At 37.3% G+C, this 15,456-nt stretch overlaps 1 long non-coding RNA gene across 1 annotated transcript in view; it reads left to right on the top strand.

Annotated features, from left to right (window-relative positions):
• Positions 1 to 596: 596 nt before the first annotated feature.
• Positions 597 to 15,456, top strand: part of LOC109169506 — a 23,507-nt gene continuing 8,647 nt past the window's right edge. Inside the window, exons 1-3 of the long non-coding RNA XR_002052237.1 lie at positions 597 to 607; positions 933 to 938; positions 9,908 to 9,910. This is a non-coding gene — a long non-coding RNA (uncharacterized LOC109169506). The remainder of the gene's footprint in view (positions 608 to 932; positions 939 to 9,907; positions 9,911 to 15,456) is intronic.

The raw sequence follows: 15,456 nt of genomic DNA, 5'->3' as shown, positions 1-15,456 counted from the left end.
AGACATTGTAAGGATAATGTAACGAATATAATCAATTAATAAATTTGAATATAAAGAATTTTTATATTAAAGAAAAATAAAGACAATATAACTAATAAAATTATTTCTCTTATTTAATTGATTGATAATGAATAATTTTTTTTGAATAAAGGCATTGTGGACACATAATTCTAAATTAAAGAAATGCATATGTATTATTTTTTGTTGTAACTACTAAATTATTATTTTTTATATAATTTAATAAGAGTAAAATAGAGTACTAATTATGCCAACTTTGATTGGGATGAGGTTCGAACCTAAGACATTTTTTTTATTGAAATCAATGAGTAAGTTAACGGTGAACTAACGGCAATTCTTAAAATTTTAACGGAATTAGTAACGGTGTGTGGGTATTTTAGAAAATTTTAGTGTAAAATTTAAATCTGATCAATCTTTTAATTAATCTGAGCCATTCATTTGATTAAAATCTGTGACCGCCATTTTTTCTACCCATTATAGGCCTAACTCTCTTAGGCTCTTATTAGTATAGTAGATAGTAGATATAGTAGATAGATTGCAAAGGATTTTAGCGAGAAGTTAAAATTTCAGAATTTTGTTTTTATATAAAGTATAGATTGCAATAAGAATTGTATTACACTATTTTATAATATTAGAATAGAATTTTAACCCTTAATTATTGTAAGAATGGGAAAGTAGAAATCAATATATTTTATTGGGAATAGAGATTTTTTAGGAATTGGGCGGTAAGTTAAAATTTTAGGATTTTGTTTTTATATATAGTATAGATTGAAATAGGAATTGTATTACACTATTTTATAATATTATAATAGAATTTTAACCCAGAATTATTATACGAATGAGAAAATAGAAATCAATATATTTTATTGGGAAGAGTGATTTTTTAGGAATTGGGCGGGAAGTTAAAATTTCAGAATTTTGTTTTTATATATAGTATAGATTGCAATAGGAATTTTAAAACACTATTTTATAATTTTAGAATAGAAATTTAGCCCAGAATTATTGTACGAATGGGAAAGTAGAAATCAATATATTTTATTGGGAAGAGAGATTTTTTACGATTTTGGCGGGAGGTTAAAATTTCAGGATTTTGTTTTTATATATAGTATAGATTGCAATTAGAATTGTATTACACTATTTTATAATATTAGAATAGAATTTTAACCCCTAATTATTGTACGAATGGGAAAGTAGAAATCAATATATTTTATTGGGAAGAGAGATTTTTTAGCAATTGGGCGGTAAGTTAAAATTTCAGGATTTTGTTTTTATATATAGTATAGATTGAAATAGGAATTGTATTATACTATTTTATAATATTAGAATAGAATTTTATCCCAGAATTATTATACGAATGGGAAAATAGAAATCAATATATTTTATTGGGAAGAGTGAATTTTTAAGAATTGGGGGGGAAGTTAAAATTTTCGAATTTTGTTTTTATATATAGTATAGATTGCAATAGGAATTGTAAAACACTATTTTATAATTTTAGATTATAATTTTAGCCCAGAATTATTGTACGAATAGGAAAGTAGAAATCAATATATTTTATTGGAAAGAGAGATTTTTTAGGAATTTGGCGGGAAGTTGAAATTTCAGGATTTTGTTTTTATATATAGTATAGATTATTATACGAATGGGAAAATAGAAATCAATATATTTTATTGGGAAGAGTGATTTTTTAGGAATTGGGCGGCAAGTTAAAATTTCAGAATTTTGTTTTTATATATAGTATAGATTGCAATAGGAATTGTAAAACACTATTTTATAATTTTAGAATAGAATTTTAGACCAGAATTACTGTACGAATGGGAAAGTAGAAATCAATATATTTTATTGAGAAGAGAGATTTTTTAGGAATTTGGCGGGAAGTTAAAATTTCAGGATTTTTTTTTATACATATAGTATAGATATAGATTGCAATTGGAATTGTATTACACTATTTTATAATATTAGAATAGAATTTTAATCCAGAATTATTGTACGAATGGGAAAGTAGAAATCAATATATTTTATTGGAAAGAGAGATTTTTTAGGAATTTGGGGGAAAGTTAAAATTTCAGGATTTTGTTTTTATATATAGTATAAATTACAATAAGAATTGTATTACACTATTTTATAATATTAGAATAGAATTTTTACCCCTGTACGAATGGGAAAGTAGAAATCAATATATTTTATGAGGAGAGACTTTTTGGGAATTTGGGGATTTTGTTTTTATATATAGTATAGATAGATTGTGGCATGGCTTTTTGAATATCATGCTAGCCTTACCTAAAGGAAAATGGCAAATTATTGAGTGGACCATGATTCACACCATGTTATGTGGCCATAATAAAAAAGTGAGTTAATTCCCTTTTTGTTCCTAGACTTATAGTGGCATGGACAATTTTAGTCCTCCATAAATTTTTTGGCCAATTTATGGACACACTTACTGTGACGGGGACAATTTTAATCCTCCGTCTATTATCTCGTTAGTTAACTGTCTAAATGAGGGACATTTCTGTCAATTCAAAGAATGTCCGCCGTCGGGTATAGCAGACTCCGCCGCCGGCAACCGCTCATTCTCACCACCCCCTTCCCAATCTCAGGCTAATCCCTTCTCCAACAACTATTCAAAGAATGTCCAAACCTACCACAATGAACACAATTCAACGGCACTTTCTCGAACTCAATACGCTGCTAAGAAAGAGGGCTTGAATCGGGTAGTTTATCCAAGCAAAAATGGGAGTTACAACAACCAGAAGGTTGGTTGTCATGGCAGAAGAAACATATCGATCTTCTACATTCTATTCACAATTAAAATAGCTGCCCCACCTCCATTCCCTGTCCCTCTTGCCGAAAAAGAATGAAAATACAGATGAACCCTTGTAAACATATCCAATAGTTAAATATAAGGAGATAAAGACCGTAAACATAAACCGAAGCAACAAATTTAAAACACAAAATTCTCGTAGGACATATATTAGAGCTCTTATCTTTAATTGCTATTTGATGCATTACGAGATTTTTAGCAAACAAAGTTGACAGATAGTTATTGTGTGTATTTTTAGATGGATGATGATATGTATGGTGTCTATTTCATATCATGGTTGCTTTAGTTTATTCATATTTGGAATTCTTGCATTTTGGTTTGGTTATTTAAAATATTGCTGTTGCTTTTGATTGTCACTGTTATTTTTATTTTGGGTTGGTTATGGACCAAACCTACCAAATGCAATTGGTAGTGTCTTCTTTCTGCCTAGTTCCCTTTGCTTTTCTTTCACTAACACTGCCGCCAATACTCACTATCTATCTATCTAGCTATCTCTTATAATGTTATGTTGACTACGTACTAATTTATTTACTCACTTTTTACATGTAGTTTCAACAAGTTGATTATGACAAAGCGGTTGTTGATCTGGTGCGTTCTGAATGAGCCGATATTCTATCATGTTATATAGAGTAGGTATGATTTGATGTTGTAATCATTTAGACTTGGTTCGTAGAATTGTTTTTTGTAGTATTATGACTTGGATGATGATTCGATTAGAATTGGTAATGAAAGTATTTTGACTTGTTATTTTGAACCTTGCTTAGCTTCTTCAAAATTATGTAACTACACTTGGCCATGGTGAATAGATAAATTGATTTTTTTTATATGATTAAAATTTAAGCAGGTTAAAAATGGGTTGAGACAACGGTTATTTTACAATAGACAACAGTTTGAAACTGTTGTCTTTTCTACAAAAGACAACAGTTTATAGGCGTGACTTTTAACAACAGCGATTTCAACAACACACAATAGACAACAGTTTATAACTGTTGTCTTTTAAAGAAAAGAAAACAGTTAAAAACCGTTGTCTTTTAAAGAAAAGACAACAGTTAAAAACCGTTGTCTATGTGCATCACTTTTAACAACACCGGTTTCAACAACATTGAATAGACAACGGGTCAAAAACTGTTGTCTTTTCTAGAAAAGACAACGATTAAAAACCGTTGTCTATGTTCGTGACTTTTAACAACACCGGTTTCAACAACACTTAATAGACAACGGTTAAAACACCGTTGTCATTTATAGAAAAGACAATGGTTAAAAACCGTTGTCTATGTGCGTGACTTTTAACAACACCGATTTCAACAACACTTAATAGACAACGGTTAAAAAATCGTTGTCGTTTCTAGAAAAGACAACAGCTATTAACCGTTGTCTATGTGCGTGACTTTTAACAACATCGGTTTCAACAACACTTAATAGACAACAATTAAAAAACCGTTGTCGTTTCTAGAAAAGACAACGGTTATTAACCGTTGTCTATGTGCGTGACTTACAACAACACCAGCTTCAACAACACTTAATAGACAACGGTTAAAAAACCATTGTTGTTTCTAGAAAAGACAATGGTTATTAACCGTTTTCTATGTGTGTGACTTACAACAACACCGGCTTCAACAACACTTAATAGACAACGGTTAAAAAACTGTTGTTTCTAGAAAAGACAACGGTTAAAAAACCGTTGTCTATGCGCGGGACTTACAACAACATCGGCTTCAACAACAGAAATTATACCCTTACGACAACGGTTATTAACCGTTGTCTATGTGCATTTTTCTTGTAGTGCTTCCTCACCTACAATTCCCACCCAAATTCTTTCAATCAAAGATTTCGATGCATCAATTTCAACTCTAGCCTTTGCAATGTTCGGCCGTGTTCTTTGATCCGTCGCCGAATCCAAAGCCAATACCCTCCCCCCCCCCCCCCCGCGCACTTGGCGAGTCTTTGCCAGCACTCCATACCGGTGACCACCGTGCGAACCAGAGTCCAGCCCCCTCCACCATCACCTGATTTTTCGTCAGAGTTCTTCTACAATCCTCCTATTCAATGATCCGATCTGCACCTCTCCATCCACATGAAGAATCAATCGAAGCATTGCCCTAATGGCATCTAATGGAGGTCTCGCCTTCGCACAATGCCCAACCAAGGTAAATCTCCTCTCAATCTATACTAAATTCTCCCATTCCTCTACTAATACTTTTACAATTGGATCTCCTTGATCTTGAATTTCGATCTTTTTCTGAAAAGGGTGTCTGGGAATTGAGCATGTAAACGGAGCTCGATGAAGCCCAGACGATTGCCGGCTAAGGGTTTGATGATTTGTAAGCTTCGAGTAAGGTCACGAATCCGGTGATGTTGCTATGGACGCACGAGGTTGGGCTCTGCATTGCGTACCAGACCCCGGCCTGTGCCGCCAAATGCATCACATGGGTAAATGCCACCGCATCGAGGAGCTTCTATAGCAAAACGACGTCATTTATGTTGCATTCTACAACAAAATAGTGGCGACGGTAACCAGAACTGAGAACCCCAACTTCGACCCGGCAACATCGATACCCGAACCCTACCCGACTGGAAATTTTTAACCTTGATTTCTTGATTTCTGGTATGAAGAAAGCTTTTTTTAATGGCGAATGTGGACTGATGGGCGGCGGTGTATTGTGGAAAGTGAATTTACCAAACAATCGCCATAGTTGAAAAGATGATTAAAAGAATAAGCTGAATTGACACAAATAACCCTCATATAGACGGTCAACTAACCAAATAATAGACGGAGGACCAAAATTGTCCTCGTCATAATAAGTGTGTCCATAAATTGACCAAATTTTTTATGGAGGACTAAAATTTTCGAGCCATTATAAGTCTAGGACCAAAAAGGGAATTAACTCTAAAAAAGTAAATTTGTAATATACTAAATGTACATTATTTATGTCTTGAATGCACGTTATGCAAAATAATGTACTTTTAGTACTTAAATAATGTACATTCTCTGAATATAATGTACATTTTTAATATACTAACTGTACATTATTTTTTACTGAATGTACAGTATTTTACAATATACAAAATATGATTCACACAACTTGTATGGACCATAGTCCACACAATAATGATTGAAGGAAAATAATAAGATTCTCGGAAAAAGAATCAAATAAGCCCAATTAGGAGTCATCTACCCACACTATCCGACTTCAACCACTTTTCTTTTTTACTTAAATAATGTTTCCCTTCTTTCCCATATTGGAGATGAAGAATGGCATTGGCTATGGCTGCCCCAGATTTGGAGATGGAGGGAAGAATAAGGTAGTCATGGGTACCTTTTTTTTTTTTTTTTTAGATAAAAAGTTTTTCCTTCTTTGTCTCCAGATTTGGAGATGAAGGCACACATTTTGTACCTTCTTTTCCTTCTTTGCATGATGTTCTACATGTTCCTGGGAAGATATAGACCATTTTGCAGCTCAGCTCTTCCAATCATTTTGCCATGGATAACATCCTGTATAAGGCACTGATTAGCATGTATTTTCATTACACAATTGGACTTCTTAATGAAGGCACCCACAAAGATTAAATTGCAGCAGAAACCAGGAACATGTAGAACATCATGCAACACAAAGTCATCAGATAAATGGACGGAACCAATAGAGGTAATGTCAGCTTGCTGACCATTTGGTAGGCTCACATGCAGGTCATGGACTTCTCTTTGACTGCTTAACAGTTCCAGATTACACACAATATGGTGTGTGGCACCGCTGTCTACTATCCAATCACTCTTATCAAACTTAACTGAGTTAGTTGAAGGAATCATACCTTCAGTCTGGAAATCAGTGGATATGATGTTGGCACTGACATGTGAGGGCTGATCAAGAGGTGAGTTCTGGCTTCCATTGATGGATCTGTTTTTCTGCATGAACTCCATAAATCTCTTGACATCATCCTGTGTAAAGGACATTCCACTTTCAGCATTAGACTGAGTTGCAGATGGACTCTGTGCCTGATTAGCAAAGCCTTGGTTTCTTGATCTTGGTTTCCACCCTGGTGGATAACCATGCTTCTTATAGCATTTGTCATGAGTGTGGCTTGTGTAACCACAGTAAGTACACACTGGTCTCTTGTTAACAGCAGAATTCTTCTTAAAACCTGACTGGAATTGTCCATCTGTTCTGGTCATCATCACACTAGCTGAACTGTTTTCACCTGTCTGATATAGCTGACTTGCAAAACCAGTACTAGCTAGCTGAAACTGCCTTTCTTGTTGAGCAATCATGGAGTATGCATCATTCACATCTGACAGAGGCCTCATTAACATAATTTGATTTCTAGCCCCTGAGTACTTCTCATGTAGACGAATCAGAAAGATAGAGAGCTTATCCTTCTCAAAATGTTCATTCACCTCATCAATCTTCTTTCCACATTCACATTTCACATTGCAGACACACTTCAAAGGAGGTCTAAGGATAGTTAGTTCATCCCACAGAAGTTTTTGTTTAGTAAAGTACTCATTCAATGAGTTATCCCATTGTTTAGTTTGATAGATCTCACAATTGATCTCAGCTATCCTGAATAAATCTTGTTGGCTAAATCTTCTTTTCAGATCACTCCATATACCATAAGCAGTGTCAATCCACAAGTCACTCCTTCCAACAGTTGGAGTCAAAGTTCTCACAATCCAGGAGACTACTATATTATTGCATCTTTCCCAGGCGAGGTACCTTTCTAGGTTGTCTCTAGTAGGTTTAGTGATGCTTCATCAACAAAAGCTACTTTGTTCTTACATGAGAGGGCCATAGTCATTACCCTAGCCCATGGATGGTAGTTCGTTCCATCTAAGGGAACTAACACTAATTCCAGGGCAGGATTTTCGTTAACATGAAGGAAATATGGGTTCGATTGAGATTGCGGATCAAATGTTACCTCAGAAGCATTGGAACCAGTGGCTGGATTGGGTGTAGATGGCTATACATTTGCGGTGGCTGGATTTTTAGTCGGAATCTCTGTCGGAATAGTCTGATTGCTGATTGGAGGCCATGCGTTCATCGAACCAGAAGCCATTGACAAAAAACTTTGAGATTCTCAATCTTCCTGCTCTGATACCATGTTGCGGATGGAGAGATGGAGAAAGATGAATGGAGCAAAAGATAATAAGGTAAGAAGAAGGAACTAGATCTCTCATTAACCAAGTTCAGGACAAGCTCTACGACTTATATATACAACAACTTGAACTACCAAAAGGGAGGAAAGCAACAGTTTAGCATAACAGAAAATAACAACCAAGGTGGTTGAGATGATGACAAGTGGCTGCATCTATCACCATCTAAAAGTTTTTGTTTGATGTGTATGCTTTCCTTATTTGAATAATATAAAACTATTAGAGAATTGCATATAGTTCTGAGTACTCGTTATGTTGCGATGTTTTTAAAAGTTTAAAGACCCAAACTCTTTTAGATTATGGCATGAGTGATTGGGTCAATTGGGCAAATATAATGAGTTAGATTTTTACTAATATTGTTGGAGATAATATATATGTCAAATAGTAATCAACCTCCTTCACATGAATATTTCTTAAGGATGAGAATCTGTGAAGGAGAAATTTCTAAATAATGAGGTAAAGAGAGACAGGTAGTGGATCATCATATTAATAATCATCCAGTCCAATATATATAAGATATGCAGAGTCCACATCTAATTATTTACAACATTACATAGATACACAATAGCACAAATTTTATTTTTAAAATCATAAAGCATTTATTTGTTCAGAGGTAAAGAGTTAGAGCAATTTATTTCATCTTTTGGACTATTAGAGCCAAAAATTGAAAGAATAAAATAATAAGAGCAATAAGAAAATGGGTTTTTGTAAACCTCTTTTTCTTGATAAATTAGAAAATTTTGTGTTCAAGAAAATACTTCAAAACGATAACAAATAAAACAAATTAAATATAAGGATAAAGGATACTATACCAAAATATCAATTCTGAGCATATTTAAATGAGTTAATAAACTTTCATATTTCAACCCCTTGTCTTACTTCTTAATTCAAACATTTTGGAGATGATCGAATACTGATTAATTAAAATTACCAGTTTAACAACTCCTTTAGCTCTAAGCACAAACTCACAGAAACAAGCTTAATATATTTAATCAGTATCAAGTTTTGATAGATGTAATATTTTATATTTATTCATAACTAGTATTTTCACCCGTGCGATGCACGGAATGGATTTGTTATAATATATTAAAAAATCTGGGTCGTTATTGTTGGAAAAAATAGCTTAAAATGACATAAAATGGCATATTAAGTGGCTATTTTGTAGTACAATTATCAGTGGGGTCCACTTCCGATTTGGGTCGGGTCAAAGTGGATTCGGATTCTTCGTAGTGAGACAAAGAGATCGATATATTGTACGCTCAAAATGGATAATGGGTGAATGAGATATTGATTCTCAAAGTAGACCCATTTGAGTTGGAAAATGAAGGGAAAAAGTGAGCTTTTGTCCCACATTGGTTTGGAAAGAGGATTTGCCCCCCTTATATACAAGAGCTCTTTTGAAACTTGTAGAATTGTATAGCATAGAGGCTCTCTCGCGGGTGGGAGGGGGTGCAAATCAAATTCCAACTAGACGAGATTGAAAAAGACTTGATTCAAGCCCCCCGAGCTTGTGTGCGCGGGCACGAATGTCGTCCGGAAATTGGCTGGCCTTGCGGGCTAAGTTATGCCAACCTTCGTATCATTTTCCAACCGGTATAGTCACTTGGTTCGGCCAAAACTGAGATCACCACTCTCGTGCTACAGAGAGCACGAGAGGTTGTGGTGCACCGAGAGCACAACTCAAACTGGGTAAGGTCGAAAGTTGAGACCGAACCCTACACGCCAATGGTCTGGAACCCGAAAGTTCTGAATGTTATGGGGATTGAATTCATCTGTTACGGAATTAATATCATATTAACTCCAATTTTGAATTCGGAATTCAATTCTCAGGTAGTGGCCTGCTGTTATAGCTGTTGGAGAGCCAGCTTTAAAGTGCCTTAATAAAAGCTATTTAATCCTTCAACCCTATATAAGAGAGGGTAGAGGCAGTAGAGAGATACACATAAAATATAGAACACGAAAGTTCATCTTTTAGCCTCAAAACCTCTCTGCTTCTACTCCTTCTTTAGCCTACTATGTTCATAACCTTGTCTTGCTCGCCGGATTCCTTGTTTGAGTGCTCAAACATTGAATCACTAGCAAGTTTTATCCTGGGAAGCCTAGGCCACAACGCTCCTAGCATCTTTGGGAGGTGTCAAATAAGGTTTTAAGGAAAGAGTGATTGCTTGACTCTTGCAAAAACCCAACACCAAACACTAGCCAATTTTCTCCATCTTTCCTTCCCTTTGTTTTCCAGAAAATAATAATCTTATTTATTTTGATTATTATTTGATTTTCTACCAACGGTTCCAACAGTCTTAAAACCTTATTCCTTGTTTTCCCGTTGGTTGTTTTCTCAAATTTTCTTGAAGAAATGGAGAACCCCGAGTTGCCTTTCGTTAACAGTGGGGAAGAAAATGTTGTTGAGAACAACAATGGAGGAAACGGCAACAATGTTGCTAATTCCCAAGCTACACCAGTGAACGTTGGTTCACAAGATGGTGGGAGCACTGAGGGATATATTCCCATGTCTCGGGTACCTTTGGTACCGAGTGGTTCGGCAGAAAAGCCGGAGAAGTTCACCGGTGTTGGTTCGAACTTCAAGAGGTGGCAACAGAAAATGTTGTTCTACCTAGCAACTCTCGGCTTGGCAAGGTTCTTGTCCGAGAAAGTTCCCGAGTTGAAGGAACAAGATGCACAATCCGTGATGGCGGTTGGCTATTGGAAGGATTCGGATTTCCTTTGCCGAAACTACATCCTGAATGGATTGTGTGACACGCTATACGATGTATATCGAAAGATAAATAAATCAAAAGCGTTGTGGGAAGCTTTGGATCATAAATACCGAAGTGAGGATGCCGGCTCAAAGAAGTTTGTGGTTGGCTGATTCCTCGACTTCAAAATGGTTGATTCAAAAATTGTGCTAAGTCAGGTGGAAGATTTGCAATTAATCTTCAATGAGATCCATGACGAGGGCATGGTGCTAAGTGAAGCCTTCCAAGTGGGATCTGTGATCCATTTGTTACCTCCAGGTTAGAAGGATTTCAAGAACTACCTTAAGCATAAGCGAAAGGAGATGAACCTGGAAGACCTGATCCAGCGACTCAGGATTAAGGAGGGGAATAGGACGAATGATAGGAAAGTTCCTATCGTTGTTGGCGCTAAGGCCAACATTGTGGAGCATGGTAAGAGCTCCAAGAGGAACCAGAAGGACAAGCGAAAGCTAGGTCCGAAAGGTGGCGTTACCAAGAACAAGTTTCCTGGTGAATGCAACAATTGTGGCAAGCATGGCCACAGAGCATCTGAATGCAAGGGTCCAAGGAAGAAGAACAAGAGTTCTGAAGCCAATGTTGTTGGAGATAGCAATCAGAAGGAGGTCGAGATTAGCCTTTCGGCTATGGTGACCGAGGTGAACCTCGTGGGCTCAAACCCTCGTGAATGGTTAATTGATACTGGTGCAACAAGGCACTTGTGTTGCAACCGAGAGATGTTCAACACCTTTGAGACCGTTGAGGGTGAAAAGGTGTTGATGGGAAACTCTGCTCAGTCTGCTGTGGAAGGCATGGGCAAGGTAGTTCTGAAGATGAATTCCGGGAAGGAACTGACGTTGAACAACGTGTTGTATGTTCCTGAGCTGAGGAAGAATCTTGTGTCTGGCTCTCTGTTGAACAAGCATGGCTTTCGCATGGTGTTCGAGTCAGACAAAGTAGTTTTGTCCAAGTTAGGGATGTTTGTTGGTAAAGGATATGTAACTGATGGGCTTTTTAAGCTTAGTGTAATTCCTGTTATCAATAAAAGCAAAGTTAATTCTGTTTACTTGCTTGAGTCTTCCATTTTGTGGCATGGTAGACTAGGTCATGTTAATTTTAATTCTATGCGTAGATTAATTAGCATGGACCATATTCCTAACTTTCAAATTGACACAAATAACAAGTGTGAAATTTGTGTTGAGGCAAAACTAACGAAAGTACCTTTCAAATCGGTTGAAAGGGAAATTGAACCACTAGAATTAATCCATAGTGATTTGTGCGATTTTAGATCGATACAAACGAGAGGTGGTAATAAGTATTTTATCACATTTATCGACGATAGCACACGATACTGCTATGTGTATTTGCTTAAGAGCAAAGATGAAGCCGTTGATAAATTCGTTCTTTATAAGAATGAAGTGGAAAACCAACTTAATCAGAGAATTAAGAAGGTTAGAAGCGATCGAGGTGGTGAGTACGAAGCACCTATTGGTGACTTCTGTGCGAGTGTAGGTATAATACACGAGCGTACTGCACCTTACTCACCTCAATCGAACGGTGTTGGGCCGAACGAAAGAATCGTACATTGAAAGATATGATGAATGCGATGCTTATAAGTTCGCTCCTACCTCAAGATGCGTGGGGTGAGACGATTTTGACAAGTAATTATCTTTTGAATAAGGTACCCTGCAAGAAGCTCGATAAGACTCCTTATGAGATGTGGAACGGTAGGAAACCTTCATACCAGTACCTGAAAGTGTGGGGGTGTCTTGCCAAAGTATTGGTGCCAACACCTAAGAAAGTAAAGATAGGTCCTAAGACGGTGGACTGTATCTTTATTGGCTATGCACATAATAGTAGTGCTTATCGGTTCTTAGTACAGGAGTCCCATAATTCGGATGTACATGAGAACACGATAATAGAATCAAGGAATGCATATTTCTTCGAAAATATATTTCCTTGTAGGACCAACGAGGGACCAAGTACGTCAAAACGAACGTTTGACGAAACTATGGATAATGATAGTGGGGAATCTGAGAAAGAACTCGAGCTCGAGCCGAGACGTAGTAAGCGGGCGAGAGTTGGAAAATCATTCGGTCCTGATTTTCTAACTTACTTGTTAGAGTACGATTCGGGTACTCTAACTTGTTTATTAGAAAACGAACCTGATTTTCTATCTTGTTTGATAGAAGACGAGCCTCGAACGTATGCAGAAGCCGTGACTTCTACAGAAGGACCAATGTGGAAAGAGGCTATAAAAAGTGAAGTGGATTCTATCCTACAGAATCACACTTGGAAACTTGTTGATCTTCCTCCGGGTAGTAAACCCTTAGGATCCAAGTGGGTCTTTAAAAGGAAGATGAAACCTGATGGTTCCATCGAGAAGTATATGGCTAGACTTGTAATCAAGGGTTACAGGCAATGCGAGGGCCTCGATTACTTCGACACGTATTCTCCCGTGACGAGAATAAACTCCATAAGGATGATACTTGCCATAGCCGCGTTGCGGAACTTGGAAGTTCATCAAATGGATGTGAAAACCGCTTTCCTGAATGGCGAATTAGATGAGGAAATCTATATGGAACAACCCAAAGGGTTCGTGGTTCCGGGCCAAGAAAGGAAAGTGTGTAAGTTGGTTAAATCGCTCTATGGTTTAAAACAAGCACCTAACAGTGGCACGAAAAGTTTGACCATGCGATGTTAACTAACGGGTTTAAAATAAACGAAAGTGACAAATGTGTCTACGTTAAGGAAACGATAGACGGCTACGTCATTCTTTGTTTATATGTCGATGATATTCTCATCATTGGTAGTAATGATAAGGTGATCAAGTCTACCAAAAACATGTTAAATGCGAGATTTGACATGAAGGCTATGGGTTTGGCCGATTTAATCCTCGGGATTAGAATCATTAGAAAACCTGATGGTCTCGTGTTGAGCCAATCACATTATATTGACAAAATCCTTGAGAAATTTAACAAGGATGATATTCAAGTGGCTAGGACAACATTTGATACAAATATTCATCTAATCAAGAACCACAGAGAATGTATTTCACAAATGGAATATGCTCGGGTTATTGGTAGTTTGATGTATCTTATGAGCTGTACTCGGCCGGATATTGCCTATGCGGTTAGTAAACTCAGTAGATATACGAGTAACCCCGGTGCTATGCACTGGAAGGCAATAGTAAAGGTTATGAGATACTTGAGGTATACTCGTGATCTTGGACTACACTACGGGAGATATCCCGCTGTACTTGAAGGGTATAGCGACGCGAACTGGATATCTGATATTAAGGAATCTAAGTCCACGAGTGGCTACGTGTTTACACTAGCCGGTGGAGCCGTTGCATGGAAATCCTCTAAGCAAACTGTGATAGCTAGATCCACGATGGAATCTGAGCTGATAGCCTTGGACAAAGGTTGTGAAGAGGTTGAATGGCTACGCCATTTTATAGAGGATATTCCTAATTGGGAAAGACCGATACCTCTAATATGTGTGCATTGCGATAGTCAAGCCACAATTGGAAGAGTACAGAGTCATATGTATAATGGTAAGTCTAGACACGTGCGTCGTAGACATAATACCATTAGACAACTACTCACAACTGGTGTTGTCTCGATTGACTACGTAAAGTCAAAAGACAATATAGCGGATCCGCTGACCAAAGGGTTAGGCAAAGAAGTTGTGGAGAAGTTGACATGAGGAATGGGTCTAATGCCCTTGGACTAAAAAGTTCTATAGTGGATACCCAACCTAGCTGGCACCTAGGTTCAATGAGACAACTAAATTATTGAACGGAGCGCATCATTGTGGGGGTCTCGGACTCCCTACTACTCCTCGTTAAAACAGTGACTCCCGCATGAGGCTAGCATGTTGATGCTTTAATGATTCTTGAGTATGCGGGATACTCGAGAAAGAATCACCTATGTAAGAGAGAAGTGAAGGTCGCTTCGAAGGAGAATTGTTGGGCACAATTCTTTAGAAACTCTCGCAGAACCAGGAACGGTGACCCACAACCAAAACGGGCACACTCGTGAGAGCAAGAGCATGGTTGGGAGATTCCTGTGGGAGATATGTCATCGTCTACATAAACGGTAGTCGGTTCAAAGACATCGCGTTCTACCGTACAGCCAGTAAAGTAAAAATGTCTTTACAAGGGAAGGTTCAAAGGGTATAGTGACTCCCTACCTATCCTATGCAGGGATCGACCGTTTGAACACAGTTGTTTCCGATTTCAAAATACCCCGAAAATCAATGTTTCATTCATGTGGGGGATTGTTGGAAAAAATAGCTTAAAATGGCATATTAAGTGGCTATTTTGTGGTACAATTATCAGTGGGGTCCACTTCCGATTTGGGTCGGTTCAAAGTGGATTCGGATTCTTCGTAGTGAGACGAAGAGATCGATATATTGTACGCTCAAAACGGATAATGGGTGAATGAGATATTGATTCTCAAAGTAGGCCCATTTGAGTTGGAAAATGAAGGGAAAAAGTGAGCTTTTGTCCCACATTGGTTTGGAAAGAGGATTTGCCCCCCGTATATACAAGAGCTCTTTTGAAGCTTGTAGAATTGTATAGCATAGAGGCTCTCTCGCGCGGGGGTGGGAGGGGGGTTGCAAATCAAATTCCAACTAGACGAGATTGAAAAAGGCTTGATTCAAGCCCGAGCTCGTGTGCGCCGGCACCTGCGGGCTAAGTTATGCCAACCTTCGGTATCATTTTCCAACCGGTATAGTCA

The sequence above is a fragment of the Ipomoea nil genome, unplaced genomic scaffold (genome assembly GCF_001879475.1).
Source record: "Ipomoea nil cultivar Tokyo-kokei standard unplaced genomic scaffold, Asagao_1.1 scaffold3314, whole genome shotgun sequence".
Taxonomy (NCBI): domain Eukaryota; kingdom Viridiplantae; phylum Streptophyta; class Magnoliopsida; order Solanales; family Convolvulaceae; genus Ipomoea; species Ipomoea nil.
The sequence above is the reverse complement of the archived record's forward strand: the minus strand, read 5'-3'. Positions and strand labels throughout refer to the sequence as shown.